Source organism: Sarcophilus harrisii, chromosome 6, assembly GCF_902635505.1.
Source record: "Sarcophilus harrisii chromosome 6, mSarHar1.11, whole genome shotgun sequence".
In the NCBI taxonomy this organism is placed as follows: domain Eukaryota; kingdom Metazoa; phylum Chordata; class Mammalia; order Dasyuromorphia; family Dasyuridae; genus Sarcophilus; species Sarcophilus harrisii.
Genome location: NC_045431.1, coordinates 675,535 through 690,846, shown reverse-complemented (window position 1 = coordinate 690,846; position 15,312 = coordinate 675,535). Strand labels below are relative to the sequence as shown.

The following is a 15,312-nucleotide window of genomic DNA, read 5'->3' as shown; positions in this document are numbered from 1 at the left end:
GACATTCCAATCTGAGTCTAGAACTCGATTATATTTGTGCATGTTTCAGCACAATCTGGTCCATTCTTTTGTCATTAAATTCCCTTTCCTTGCCCCATGTCTCATCTTGCCTCTCCTTTGTGTCACATGAAGCCTTCCCTGGTTTCCTCCCCCTTCCTCATTATCTCATTAGATCCTCATAACAGTCCTAGGAGGTAGGTGATATTATCACCTCATTTTACAGATGTAGAAACTGAGGCAAACAGGACAAGTTCCTTGCCCAGGTCACAAGGTTAATAAGTGTCTGAACAAGATTTGAACTCAGGGCTCCTGACACTCCACTACCTCATTGCTCTTAAGATCAGAGGATCTCCAGTTCAAATCCTGGATTTTCTACTTACTAGTTATATTTCCTTGGAATATAACTTGCATTGGTCTCTTGCACATGTAAAATGAGATTTGAATAGACAAGCCCCACAGAGCCATCTGAATCTCTGTTCCTGTGATCCTCATTAGGCATGGCTGAAATTTGGAATGATGCCCAAATGGCTATCAAACTATCATGCCTTTTGATCGAGCAGGGCCATGTATTTGAAAACATAAAATACTATTAAATATAAATAAAACAATAATTATTTGGTGAAGTGCATTATATACATATATGTGTTGCTATATATATGTATATAAGCACATGTGTATATGTACATATTTACATATGTATATGTAAATCACTTATTAAATCAGCTTATATCCCTTTGTTTTTTAATCTTAATAGTATTTTATTTTTCCAATTATATGTAAACATAGTATTCAACATTCATTTTTATAAGATTTTGATTTGCAATTTTTTTCCTTCCTCTTTCCCTCCTTTTCCCCAAGACAGCAAGACATTTGATATGGGTTATATATGTATTTTAAACATATTTCCATGTTAATCACATTGTGAAAAATCAGAACAAAAGGAAAAAACAAACATGATAAAGAATCAAGAATCCCCTCCCAAAAAAAGGTCAAAATACTATGCTCCATCAGTATTGTCTCCATAGTTCTTTCTCTGAATGTGGATGGCGGTGTCCATCCCAAGTCTATTGGAATTTGTCTTGGATCACTGTGTTTATGAGAAGAGCTAAGTCTATGACAGTTAATCATCACACAATCTCGTTGTTACTGTCTCCAACATTCTCCTGGTCCTCCTTACTACATTCAGCATCAGTTCATGTAAGCTTTTCTGAAATCAGACTGTTCATCATTTCTTATAGAACAATTGTATTCCTTTATATTCATACATCATAACTCATTCAATCATTCCCCAATTGATGGGTATTCACTCAGTTTCCAGTTTCTTGCCACTACAAAAAAGGCTCCTACAAACATTTTTTCACATTTTCACTTTTCCCTCTTTTATGCTCTCTTTGGGATACAGGCCTAGGAAAGACATTGCTGGATCAGTGGGTATGCACAGTTTGGTAGCCTCTTAGGCATAGTTCCAAATTGCTCTTCAGAATGGTTGGAGCAGTTCCCAACTCCGCCAAGAAGGTATTAGTGTCCCTGTTTTCCCCACATACCCTTCAACATTTATCTTTCCCTGTCATCTTAAATAACCTACGAGGGATGAAGTGGTACCCGAGATCAACAGACATTTAAGTGTCTGCCTTGTACAAGATAAAGAGTCAGGAGGCGTCTGTATTCAGAAATGAGTAAAACACATTCCTTATGCTCAAGAACCTTAGAGTTTGCACTGCAGTTTGGTCTGGCCTGTGGTTATACTGGTACAGGGAAGTTCTGATTTAGAAATTTTCTCTGATACCAAAACAAACAACTCAATTTATGTCCCTAGAGAATTAATGACTTGTCCATGATCATTGTTAGTATGTATCAAAGGAGAAACTTGATCTCACATCTTCTTGACTCTAAGGCAAGGTCTCCGACCACACAGTCTCCCTTCTTCAGTCCTTTTGTGGATCCAAGCAGTGTTATATCTCCTCTTTATCTGAAAAGATTATATTCCTCCTATGATCTAGCAAATGGTCTTTGGATATTATGTCTCCCCCCAAAAAATCATCCCACCAAAAGCCAACGTGGTTATAGATTTCTCAGAATTTACTGGTCCTTTGTTGGGAGACAGACAGACAGTTGGATGCAGAAGCTTTCCCAGTTTGATAGGCCCTGCCAAAGCTTGTGCTCCACTGGACAGCACCTTTGAAAACCAGTCATTTCTATGTCATGATGGAACATTGGGGATGCAGGGGAAACTTTAGTAGTGGTTTGTAATATGAAGGAAAGAAAAGAGATGCACAATAAATAGGCTACAACATATAATGTGACAGTATATTAGAAGTTCCAAGGGCAATGAGAGTTCAAAGGAGGAAAGACCTTATTTTAACATATAGTTCAGGACAGACTTCAAAAGAAAGTGATAGCTAGACCAATTGAACAGAGATGAAGGGAGGAGAGAGACCCACAATTCCCTTACTCAATTATCAGTCATTTGGATACTGGCAAAATCTTTGGCTGAAGATGTGCTCTACAAGGGCTTACACATTCGTAATAGAGGCAAATCCAGCAGTGCTTGCTTAGTATGGAATAGGGCCAGTGAGGAGAAGCATGGTAACTGGGAGAGAGAAAGCAAGGGACTTTGGAGACCTCTCATTTTACAGAGGAGGAAACTGGAAAGAGCAAACTGGGTAGCTCAGGATTTTTCAAATAACAAACAGGAAGGAATAAATCCAAACTCAGGCCTTCTAGCTCTGAATCCAAATGCTCCTTCCACTGAACATTCCAAAAGTACTCACCATGGCAGAGGGTTTTGGTACCATAACCATCGAGCAGTTATCAGAATCATTAATGAATAGCAAAACAGCCAAAGATTTCATTTTACTTTCTTCATCACCAGGCCTTCTCCTTAGCACAGGTGCTAGTGTGTTTGGAAAATATTTAAAAGCATTCCCTCTCAAAATAAAACCATACACAGAAAGAGAAACTTGGGGCATAAGGCAACCACCCAACAACTATTATGTGCTCAGGACTGTACTAGGAACAATGGGGGAAGGAGAAAACTGAAAGGGCACTCAACAGACAGTGGTTGTTGGTACATTATTTATAGAGAGAAGGAGGTGGATGGGCATGGAATGATATATGCAAGGGATTTCAGTTATATGCAAAGAAGTCAGATAATTAATGCAAGGTAAAGAAAGGTTTGTCTCAGGAAATGAAACTAGGCAAAGCATAATTTTCCTCTCTGTAGTGACTGTCAATCCCATGCCTGAACCCATGGTTTCCCCACAATTCTTTGGACAGAAAGTCCTATCATCATGGTACTTCTCTTTTAAGGATTTCCTCCTTCACTCCCATGAAGGAGAGACTGTCAAGGAGCAAACATTTAGTTAGTGACATCTAAGTGCCAAGCGTACTTTGGAATAAGCCATCCTTTCTTCCAGGTACAACCATGGCCAAAGTTAGACTATTCTCTGGATAGATGCTTGCTGTGAACCACTTTTTCCCCAAGTAAAAGAATGCTGGGTTATATTGCTGCAAAAAATATAGGATAAAATTGGGCTAAATGGATCAAGTGAAAAATCTTGGAGAACCAAAGACCTGATATTGACAAGGATGAAAAAAAACCAGCAATGAAAGAGTCCCAGATTTTCAGTTTCAGGGTTCAGAATTGATCTAATAAATACTCAGAATCGTGTTATCCTTTTCAATAGAAAAGGCCACCCTGGAGCTGGAGTTTCTTTGAAAAAGGCTACCCCACCAGATTCATGGAGAGATCAGCTAGGATACCAGCTGGGAGACCTTTGCAGGAATTCAGACTTCCTGATCAAAGCTCAAAGGACACTGGTCCCAAATGTGAGATGAGTCAGGCCAAACTTAATTAAAGCAACAGCAGATGCTGATAAATATTGAAAAGCTGCATTAGCTGAAGAGCCCACTGGCTGACAGTAAACATCACTACAGGTGGAGGCTGGAAGGAGGGACCTCAAAGGGCTTTCTCAAACCTAGAAATCAGGCCATTATAATTCTTTACTCGAGTTTTCTCCCCATTCCTAAACACAAGTTCCTATGCTTTTCTTCATGATCAAGGATTGTTGGAGGTTGCTTGGACCTTGTTAAGCACATCATCATAGGAGGGACTGTCAGATCTGTTAATCCAAAAGTGTCAGGCTTGCAGCCTGGTGGCCAAAAGTGGCCAGCAAAACTCCCAAGTGTTATTGGAACCAGATTAAAATATAATCAGGAAATGTTTATCAAAAGAAATAAAAACACAACATAGAAAACTACAAATGAGCATTACCTAAACTAAGTCACTAAGCCCTGCAGGACTTTATTTCTAGTTTAATTTGATATCATTGCTCTAGCCTCTCTTTCACCGTGTAGATGAGAAAACCAAAGTCTCTAAGGTCAAAAAGCAAGTATGAAGAAAAACTAGAATTTGAACCCAGGCTGTCTGCCTCATAGATTATAGGCTTATCGGATCACAGATCTAGAACTGGAAGGATTTGGGAGATATTTGAGTCCAACCTCTTCATTTTTGCAAATGGGGAAACTGAGGTCCATAGAGGAAAGTTCCTCAAGGTCACAATGGTGATTGTCTCTTTGTCTCTCATCTCACATAAATACTTAAGATTTAAGGGAATTTAGAGATTACCTATTCCAATCCCCTAATATTAATATAGCAACTAAGAACATTCAGGGAAATAAATATCTAAGGTAAGGAGGCTAAATGACAAGGATGTTGAGTTTAAAACTTTCATCCAACAATGAAAATCACAAGCCGCGGCTTCCATCCCATGGTAAAAGGACTTCATACTGTGGTGGAAAACTTCTTAAATGGGAGCCCACTGGTCCCAGTGAAGACTGGTCCACTGTCCTTCCTTTTCCAGGTCCCCAGCCAGAATCTGAACTCCATGGGCATAGCCCTCAAGAACCTACCATCAGTTTCCTGCCACTCTGAGGTACTCTAGGGGAAGTAGGTCCTTTCAGAGAAGGAAGGCAGAACTGAGCAGCTGGAATGGACAGGAAAGGCTGCAGAGGGAAGTTAAGATTTTGACCAGGTTTTCAAATTTTGGATGGGCGAAAAGTATATTCACCAAGGGGCACAGTGTTCAATCTTAGTCTGTTTATTCCCTTTGAGTTTTAATCATACACCTAGTAGGAACTCAATGGAAGTAAACAGACCAAGATTGAATAAGATCTTTCATTTCCCTTCTCCAAGTCTTTGCCCCAGCCTTGCCTCCATATCTAGAATGCTCTCTTCTCACTCACACCTCTTAACGGCCTTGGCTTCTTCAAAACTCAGCTCCAATGCCCATCTCCTGCAGGAGGTATTTCTCATTTCTCCCAGCAGCTAGTGTGTACTTTCCTGAGATTATATTCTCCCTCTTCTATATATACCTGGCATGTCCCCAGTTATTAACATTTCCCTTCATGAGAATGAGTTTGTTGAGAGCAGGAAGAGCCTTTGCCTTTTTTTTTTTTTTTTTTTCACCAGAACTTTATGGAGGGCCTGGAATATAATTAATGCTCTATTGAGTGGCTGACCTGTTTCCCATCTATGAAAAATGAAAGTGTGTGAATAACTTGTAGAAATACTAAATTATTCACAAAGAAGTCAGATAATCAATGCAAAGCCAAGGAGGGTTTCTTATCAGAATTATACGCCATTGTTCAAAGACCTACATTTCACAGTTGGCACTGACAACTTGGTACCAGTGCCTGGTAAAATTTTAACATGGATTTCTAAAAGAATTTTATAGCAACTTCTAAAAGGGAGGAGCAGTGATCCTCAGAAACCAATATGGGGTCCACAAAGAACAAGTCACGCCACATTAAATTGGTTTCGTCATTTATCAGGATGGCTAAGTTTGTGAACAAAGGGCAAGCTTTAGCATTTATGTATTCTTTTGTCAAATCTTTTATATCATCAGAAAATGACCCATCCATGCTTTCTTATTCTGGTTAATTCTTGTCAATGTTCTGCCATAGAATGGGGAGGCCATTTCAACTCCATGGCTGCCAATACATAGTTGGACTATTGAAAAGTCTTTGTCTTACTAGGAACCAATAGCAGCATCTTCACAAATGGAAAAGCACCAGCTTATTCTGTGCATGTGTGTGAATCACATGATTCACCCAGTCAGCAAAGGAGAATCACTTTTGCTCAATCTGTCTCCTGATTGACATTCTTCTGTCTTAGGGACGACTTCCCCAGTTTGTCTGATTTTTGAATTTGGGTTAGGAAATTTCTTTCCTCTTCCATCAAAGCCTTGGCAGCTGGTCCCGAGGTTATAAAGATTGCTCAGGCCCTTCATTTAACAATATCAGAATGGGGTGGAGTTAGAAACTTTCATCCTGATGGAATTATACTCATAACAAGCCTTGTCTAGATTCCAATCCCCTGCACACACACACACCCTACTGCACCCTTTCACCTCTATTATATTCTTTTACATTTCTTCATTGTCCTGAAATTCATCCTCCTCTATTCCCTGACTGCCAGCTCTCACCAGCACTCTAGCTTTACCTAGGAAGCTGGGAACCCTAACCCTAAATAACTATCCTGAACCATACTCACCAAACTCCCTGGCCACCTCAACACGCCACAACATACATAACCTTCCCCCTCTGCCTTTCTATCTGTTGTTTTGGAAAGATAATCAAATCTACACTGTCATTTTTTAAAAGACTAAATCGAAGGATGTCCCTGAACCTGGACATGACTTTTATAAATGGCGTCTTCTCCCATGGGAATGAAAGGTCCTTGATGACAGGGATTATCTTTTTTCCATTTGAGTCCCAAAATGTACCACAATGTACAACATATAACAGAGCTTAATAAAATCTTTTTTATTCATTTCACTTATTCAAATTAATGCTCTCCTATATATTCTAAGTAGAGGATCAACAGCAAGGACACTTCAGTGTCAGCAACCATATTTAAAGATAGCCATGAATACAAGATGAAGGTCTAACCTCATTGTGGGCTATCAATAATTGATTAAAATTGATAAAATCCATGAAAATTAAAACACAATCTCTTCTCAGGAGACCTATTGCAAAGTTATATTGTCATGCATTTAATGTTACCTAATCATTTATCACTACAAGCCAAATTGTGCATGCCCAGTAAGTCTCCTTGTTAGAAAATGCCCCATCAAATCAAGTGAAAGAAATGTTGACTCATACCTGGAAATGAGTCATAGAATCCTAGAACTCAGAGCTGAGAAGACCTATTTTAATCCTCAATGTAAGAATACATTCTTACAATATTCTGACAAATAGCTGTTCAATGTATTCTTAAATGCCTCCAATGACAGAAAATTCCCTAGTTACTAAAGCCGCTTATTCTACTGTGGGATACTGATATATCCCCACCAAGTTTTGTCTTATAGGAGATCAAAATCTATTTCTCTGCCACTGGGTCTCTATCTATATTCTTATTACAGCTAGCAGAAAAATGAATCATTCTCTTTAATAGCCCTTAAGAAACTTACACACCATTCATATGCCTTCCCTCACCTCTCCTCAATCTCCCTTGCTTTAAGATGAATATCTCAAGTTTTTTTTTCCCCAACCAGTGTAGAAGGCCACAGATAATGGGGGAACTCTGGGTTAATATAACCCAGGTTAGGTATAAACCCAGAGGGAACTGCTGACAATGTCTGCCTCTGCTCCCCATCTCCCCTAAGGGCACTCAGCCTACGTGAGAAGTCAGGAGGAGGTGACAACCTGTGTTGTAGGTGAAGCAGAGTAATACCAAGTGGCAAAGAGTCATCTACATACAACAGCAAGTTGTTTAAGTGGTCCAGCATGCACAGTATGTAGTTAGTGCATGTGCAGTGTTGCTTTGGTTATATAAGGGTATTAGGGTATAGAAGGGTGAGAGAATTTGGAATAAAAGGGACTCCATGTTTTGACCATTCACATGAGTCTCGCCTCATCACTCCTCTACTAAGACCAAGGACTCAGGCTAGTCCTGAGAGCCTCCAGAGAGCTAGTCTGGATGGTATATTTTGGCACCCCAACATGGGGATTCTAGAAAGTACAGTACATTTTGGGATCCCAACTTGGGGACTCTAGAAAGCACAACAAACTAAGACTAATATATCAGGTTTTAGTGTCCTTTTACTACTCTCTAGTACCTTTCTTAACCACAGAACCACGAATGTGTCTGATAATTGTGATATGTTATGAAATGTATCACTAATATTGTAATATAATTGATTTCCTTGGCAATCCTAAATCCATGGATTCAACAACATGATTTTAATAAAGGACCCATAACTTTCACCAGTCCATCATAAGGGGTATAGATCCCCTCTATTTCATCAATGTGATTTCTAAAATGTAGTCTTTAGAACTAGACCGCAGATATTCATTTTCCCTACCTGTAGCTCTACAATGGAAAAGCCCTTTGGTTTTCCAGGGTTTTCCCTTAAGAACTAGGAATTTATAGAAGCTTTGCGATACCATTCCATTTCCATCCAGCATGATTAAAGCCAAAAATGTGCCCCTTGGGTTACTCACCTCAACATTCCAAGTTTCCACAATTTCATTGGGGCATGTACTTCTATCAATGTGCATCGCAACCATTCCGTACTTTAGTAAATGATTTGATGAGTCACTGTGGCCAAAGGGAAAAGAAAAATTATGTCTCTGGTCACAGGCTAAGCTTCTTTTCAACTTAGCTAAACTGATCTTCAGCAATAAAATGGTGTCCAAAACTTCTAAGCTTGACAGTAACAGCTTGAGTTTAGGTTTGCCTTGCATAGTCTTTAGAGAACTAGGGACACTCCCTGTGCAACAAAACAAAACTGTAGGATATACATGAAAAACCTTTGGTTATATAAAGTTTTAAAAAAGTGAAGAATCCATAGACCGGTTTTGACTAAAACCCAGCATTAAAATAAGGAAGAAATATCAAGCTAAGAGGTCAGCAAGCAGAAGTACAGCATGCACTGTGGATGTAAACATCATAGATTAAGAGCTGGGGGAAAAAAAAAAAAAAAAACTAGGGGCTATGTTCAACTTTCTCATTTTACAGATAAGGAAACTAAGTTCCTGAATGATTAAATGCTTTACCCAAATTCATATGCTAATGAATGTCTTGAGGTGGTATGTAAGCCCAAGTTTTCCCAACTGGAAGCCCAGGGCCCTCAGTATCACACAAAGGAAGCTGTACTGTTGAAAAGGAAATGCTCAAGTCATATGAAAAAAGTCATTACAAGAATGGGGGATATGTTTTTGTAAGTTTGTATGATGTGGTAGAAAGATTCAAAGTCCACATTTTGAGATTTAAATTCTTCTATTTCCTATCTGTGTAAATTTTAAAAATATACATTTCTAATGTAAATTGTTTTTTACAAACAAAATTTAATCTTTGTTTTTAAAACATGGAATTCCAGATCTTCTCTCTTCCTCCCATCTCACCCACTCCCATTAAGAAGGAACATGTGAAGTTAAACAAAAGATTTCTATAAGTCAGGTTGTGAAAGAAAAAAAAAAATTCTAGCCCTTACCTCCACCCCACCAAAAAAACCTTAAGAAAAATAAAGTTTAGAAAAGTATGCTTCAATCTATATTCAGATCCATCAGATCTTTCTGTGCTGATGGAAAGCATTGTTTTAAATAAGTTTTTCAGTTGTCTTGGATTATTGCGTGGCTGAGAATAGTAAAGTCATTCACAGTTGATCATCTCACATTATTGCTCCTTTGCACACAGGACATTTTACTTTACATTTTACTTTGGCTGAGCTTATGGAAGCTTTTACAGGTTTTTCTGAGAGCATTTTTTTTTCTGCTAATCATTTTTTTTAATGGTACAATAGTTAGTATCCCATCATAATCACATACCACAATTTGTTCAGCCATTCCCCAGTTAATGAACAGTCCCTCAATTTTCAATTCTTTGCCCTAAGAAAAAGTCTACTATACTCTTGTTTATATAGGCATTTTACGCTTTTTAATCTTTTTTTGAAATACAAGCTTAGAAGTAATATTAGTAGATCAAAGGTAGGCAAAGTAGGCAAAGGATTTTATAGCTCTTTGAGTATAATTCCAAATAGCTCTACAGAACGGTTGAATCAGTTCAAAATTCCACCAACACTGCATTAATATCTCATTTAGGCAACATTGCCTCCAACATTTGTCATTTTCCTTTTCTGTCCTATTAGCCAATCTAATAGATATGAGCTACCTCGGAATGCAAATTTGAATTTGCATTTCTCCAATCAATAGCGAGAATTTTTTTTCATATGATTATGAATAACTTGATTATTTCATCTAAAAACTGTTCATATCCTTTGATTATTCATGAATTTGGGAATAGTTCTTATTGTTTTTTTTTTATATAAATCTGACGGTTCCCTATGCTTTTGAGAAATGAGACTTATCAGAGAAATTTGTTTCAAAATTATTTTCACAATTACTACTGATAACTATATTTCTCCCATTTAATCTATCCTTTTTCTCCTTTCTCCCTGTCCCTCCTTAAAAAGTATTTTGCTTCCAACTACCCTCTACCCCAATATGCCCCCCTCCTATTACCATCTTCCCTTCTTAGATCCTCTTCTCCTCCTACTTTCCTGCAGGGTAAGAAACACCTCTGTATCCTATTGAATATGTACATTATTCCCTCTTTTAGCCAATTCTGATGAGAGTAAATTCACTTTCTCCCTAATCCCATCTTTCCCCCCTTCCCCTCTACTGTAAAATTGTGCTTTCATATTCAATTCACAACCGGACCTCTGTCTATATTTACTCCTTTTAACTATCCTAATAATGGCAATATTATTATGAATCATCCTCCCATGTAGAAATGTAAACAGATTAACAGATTATTAAATCCCTTATTATTCCCTTTCCTAATTACTGCCTTATGCTTTTCCTGAATCCTGTATTATGAAAGTCAAAATTTCTATTCAGCTCTGGCCTTTTCATCACAAATGCTTGAAAGTCCTCCATTTCACTGAAAATTAATTTCCCCCAAAAAGATTATATTAAATTTTACTGGGGAGGTGATTCTTGATTATAATCTAAGCTTTTCTCTCTAAAGTATCACATTCCAAGACCTCTAATCTTTTAATGCACAAACTGCTAAAATTTTGTGTTATCCTATATGGCTCACCATTATTGATTTTTTTTTCCCTTTCTGGAAGCTTGAAATATTTTCTCCTTGACCTGAGAGCCCTAGAATTTGATCATAATATTCCTGGAAATTTTCATCATGGGATCTCTTTCAAGAGATAATTGGTGGCTACACCCAAAGAAAAAACAATGGGAAATGAATGTAAACTGTTTGCATTTTTGTTTTTCTTCCCGGGTTATTTCTACCTTCTGAATCCAATTCTCCCTGTGCAACAAGAAAACTGTTTGGAGCTGCACACATACATTGTATCTAGGATATACTAGGACATATTCAACATATATAGCACTGCTTGCCATCTAGGGGAGGGGGTGGAGGGTGGGAGGGAAAAAATCGGAACAGAAGTGAGTGCAAGGGATAATGTTGTAAAAAAAAAAAAAAAAATTACCCTGGCATGGATTCTATCAATAAAAAGTTACTATAATAAAAAAAAAAAAAGATAATTGGTGGATTCTTTCAATTTTACCCTCTGGTTCTAGAATATCACAACAGTTTTCCCTGATAATTACTTGAAATATGATGTCTAGGATTTTTTTAAATATGGATTTCAGGTAATCCAATAATTTTAAAATTATTTCTCTTTGCTTTTTTTTTTCAGGTAAGTTATTTTTCCAATTAGATATTTCATGGTTTTTTTTTCATTCTTTTGGTTTTGTTTTATTGTTTCTTGATTTCCCATAAAATCATTAGCTTCATTTGCCCAATTCTAATTTTTAAGGAATTATTTTCCTCAGAGACATTTTGTACATTCTTTCCCACTTGGTCCATTTTGTTTTGTAAGGAATTATTTTCCTCACCAGCTTTTTGCACTTTATTCTCTCTCCCCCTCTTCCCCTCTCTCTCCTTTTCTCTTTTCTCCTTCTCCCTAATACACACACCCCTCTCTCTTTTCAAAATCTGTTTTAAGCTCTTCCATGGTCTAAGACCAACTCTTTTTTTCTTGGAGGCTTTGGATACAAGAACTTTGACTTTGGCACCTGTGTGTTTTGAGTATGTGTTTGATCTTCCTTGTCACCATAGTAACTTTCTGTGGTCAGAATACTTTTTATGTGTTTGCTCATTTTCCCCGCCTATTATTTGATTTTAGCTCTTTGTTCAAGTAGGGCTCTGTTTCCATAATAGATGGTGCAATGTTCCAAACTTCAGAGATTTTGTGCAGCTATTACCAGAGATCTTTCTGAAGACCTATACATTCTTCAGTTCTTCCAAGATGGTATGATCCAAGAAGTGTGTTTACTACCCTCCTGGCCTGTGCTCTAATTTATGATAACCACAAGCACTCTTTTCTGCCCTAGAACTGAGAAGGGCCCCTTCTACTGTGGCTATTAAGTTCTAGTGTGCTAGTGCTTCTTCTCACTCTGGGACAGTGAGTCAGGCCTCTGTCCTGGATCTGAGTAGGGGCAAAGCAACAGAATGCTGCCTTGGCGTAAGCAAAGAGACTCGTGTAATCTCCTTCTGACAAGCTATTTGACCACCTTTCTGCCTGTAGGCTGAGACTTCTGGATGCTGATGCCTCTGGCTCCCAAGAGGTTCGTAAGGCCCACTCATGGTTTTCTGGGGCCTTTGCTGGGACTGCGCTCTAGTCTGATCCTGGTATGACAGAACTTTCTTAATGACCTTTTAATTTGACTTCAGCTAGAAAATTGTTTCACTCCATCTTTTTGTGGACTCTGATATTCTGAACTTTGTTTAGAGTCATTATTGGAGAGGTTTGGGGGGAGATCCTGACTGAGTCTCCACCTTTAATCTGCTATCTTGGCTCTGCCCCCTCTATATAATATTGTATAAGTCATTTCCACCTCTCTATGTCTCCTTTCCCATCTATAAAATACCGGTGTAAGCTAGATGTTCTCTCGGATCCCTATAGTTATTGATCTATGAGTCTATGATCTAGGTTCAAATCTCACCTCAAACATTTCCTATCCGTATTATTGGACACCTCTATAAATCTATTTTCTCATCTGAAAAGGGGGAGTGAGTTGAGCTACATGATCTGTAAGATTCCTTCAAATTCTGAACACTGTGACAGATTAATCTTGTAACAAATCAAGAGATCCCTTCTCGCTCCTCCTTTGACTCCACCTTGGGTGTCTATTACAAAGCCCAGTTAACTTCCCCATCTCTCTTCTTCCAAGTACTTCACAAAGAACATTGAACGTTACCTGTTTTCAATGCTCACCATAAGTTACTGAACAGAGGAATGGCTCCAGCTCTTCCTCTAACTCACTTTGATGTTAAAACACAGTCAATTTGGAGTCAGAAGGCTTGCTTTCACATCCTAGCCTTGCACCTCACTATGTGGCTGTAGAGACTGTGGGCAAGTAATTGAAACCCTGGTCCCTACTTTCCTCATCTCAAATGAGCAATTTTGAATAGTAATAGTAATAGTAACATGTATGTCGCACTTAAAAGTTGGTAAGGAGATCTATATACATTGTCTCATTTGATTTTTATATCTGGAAAAAAAAGAAGAAAAAAGAAAAAAAGATGAGCAAGGTTAAGTTAATCACCCAGAGTCACAGTGCTTGCTAGTCAGTGTCTGAGGAAAGAACAGAATGTGGGTCTTCGCAACTCCAAGCCTAACATTCTGCTCCGCCACCAAGAGGATCTCTATAATCGCGTTCAGCTCCAAATTCTGATCCCATTGGCCTTCAAACACAAGGGCTCCTTCTCCAATGAATTCATTGATAATCCAGATTCCTTTCATCTACCCCTTTACGGAATGAACCTTAGGAAAGTCCTCTGTATCAAGTGAGATAATATGTGTAAAACACTTCACAAATCTCAGAGCATGACATAAAATGACAACTGTCATCATCATCATCACTTCTCATTAATTTGATCCTAAAAACAAAAGAGAGGAAGGAAGAGAAAGCAGAGAATTTTCTTTTGCAGGCAGCACAGGTCACACATAATTCCTGAAGTCTCTTTAAGGAAGAGGAGATATTGAGAGAAAAGGAGTATACATTTCAAAGTCTTGGCTACCTGGTTGCCACCAGGCAACAACCAGAGCAACAAAAGTAAGAGTGAGCCCGACTCTTCCCATACCCAGTCCTTATATAACCACTATTCCCCGAGATCTTTGTAATTTTTTTATTTCTTCAGTCAAAAGAAAATTAAACTTTCTTACATTTGATTTTTTTAAACATCTCCTAAAATAATTTATTTGCTGAAATAAAAGTTACACTAAATGTCTTCCCTTTGTCTTCCCTTCCATCTCAGGAATTCAGAACAAAGAGCCAGGATCAAGTTTGTTTGATCTCCTGATCAACAGGAAACTTGCTCATTTGGAGCCTTGTCTCCATCACAGAGATAAGCCTATCTCACTTAGATGGAATCCAATATTACCAGACTGTCAACTTGAAGAGGTGAGGGACTGCTTCTTTCCTACAGGACACAGTAGACACTGATGTGTGTCCAATTAATAAATTTCATGGCTTGGTCATTTTAAGTTAGGATCTATTCTTAGAATCACTTACCTAATAAAGCTAGTTCTTCTCCTTCAAGACCAAAAACATGTGAATAGTGCATTAGCAATTCATTTATATAACATTATCATGGAATCTGGTGGCTTATATAGATAGATTCACCAGATATATGAAGCTTACTTCTTTAAGCTTACTTGGTTTAGCTATTACTAAACCTAGATATATGCCTTCCTAAATCTCCTAATTTAATTTAATTCCTAAATCCTAACCTTGCAATTCTAACCCTAAATGTACTCTCCCTAACTCTAATCTTAAATGCTGGTTGAATTAATACATACATACATATTTACGTATGTATGTATGTACATACAAAAACCATCTACAAATATCCTAACCAACCTAATCATGTCCTAAATGGGAAACGTTTTGACTGGAGATGGAGTCAATCAACAAAGTGTCTACCATCAATCCTTGGCTCAGCCTTCTGGAAGATCTTGGTGATTCTGCTCATGGAGAGTAGGAGAGGGAGTTAAATTACTTGAGTTACTTTTTCAGACAATTCTGACTTCTCCAAGATCCCATTTGGATTTTTCTTTTTTTTGCAAAGGTACTAATGGTTTATCATTTCCTTTTCCAGTTCATTTGGCAGATAAGGAAATTAAAGCAAATGGGCTGAAATGTCTTGCCCAGCGTCACATAGCTAAGAAGCCAGCTTCAAAGTCAGGAAGATGAATCTTCCAGATTCCAAGTCCAGTACTCCAT

The 15,312-nt window shown here is 38.0% G+C and overlaps 1 protein-coding gene across 2 annotated transcripts in view; it reads right to left on the bottom strand.

Annotated features, from left to right (window-relative positions):
- The window catches only part of JAKMIP1 (janus kinase and microtubule interacting protein 1), a 209,735-nt gene that overhangs the window by 160,559 nt on the left and 33,864 nt on the right, over positions 1-15,312 (bottom strand). The window contains exon 2 of one of the 2 annotated variants that reach the window (XM_031942708.1): positions 8,506-8,602. The exons of the other annotated variant lie outside the window; for it this stretch is intronic. The gene's annotated coding sequence lies outside the window, so the exon portion shown is untranslated. The remainder of the gene's footprint in view (positions 1-8,505; positions 8,603-15,312) is intronic. 2 annotated transcript variants of the gene reach the window in all.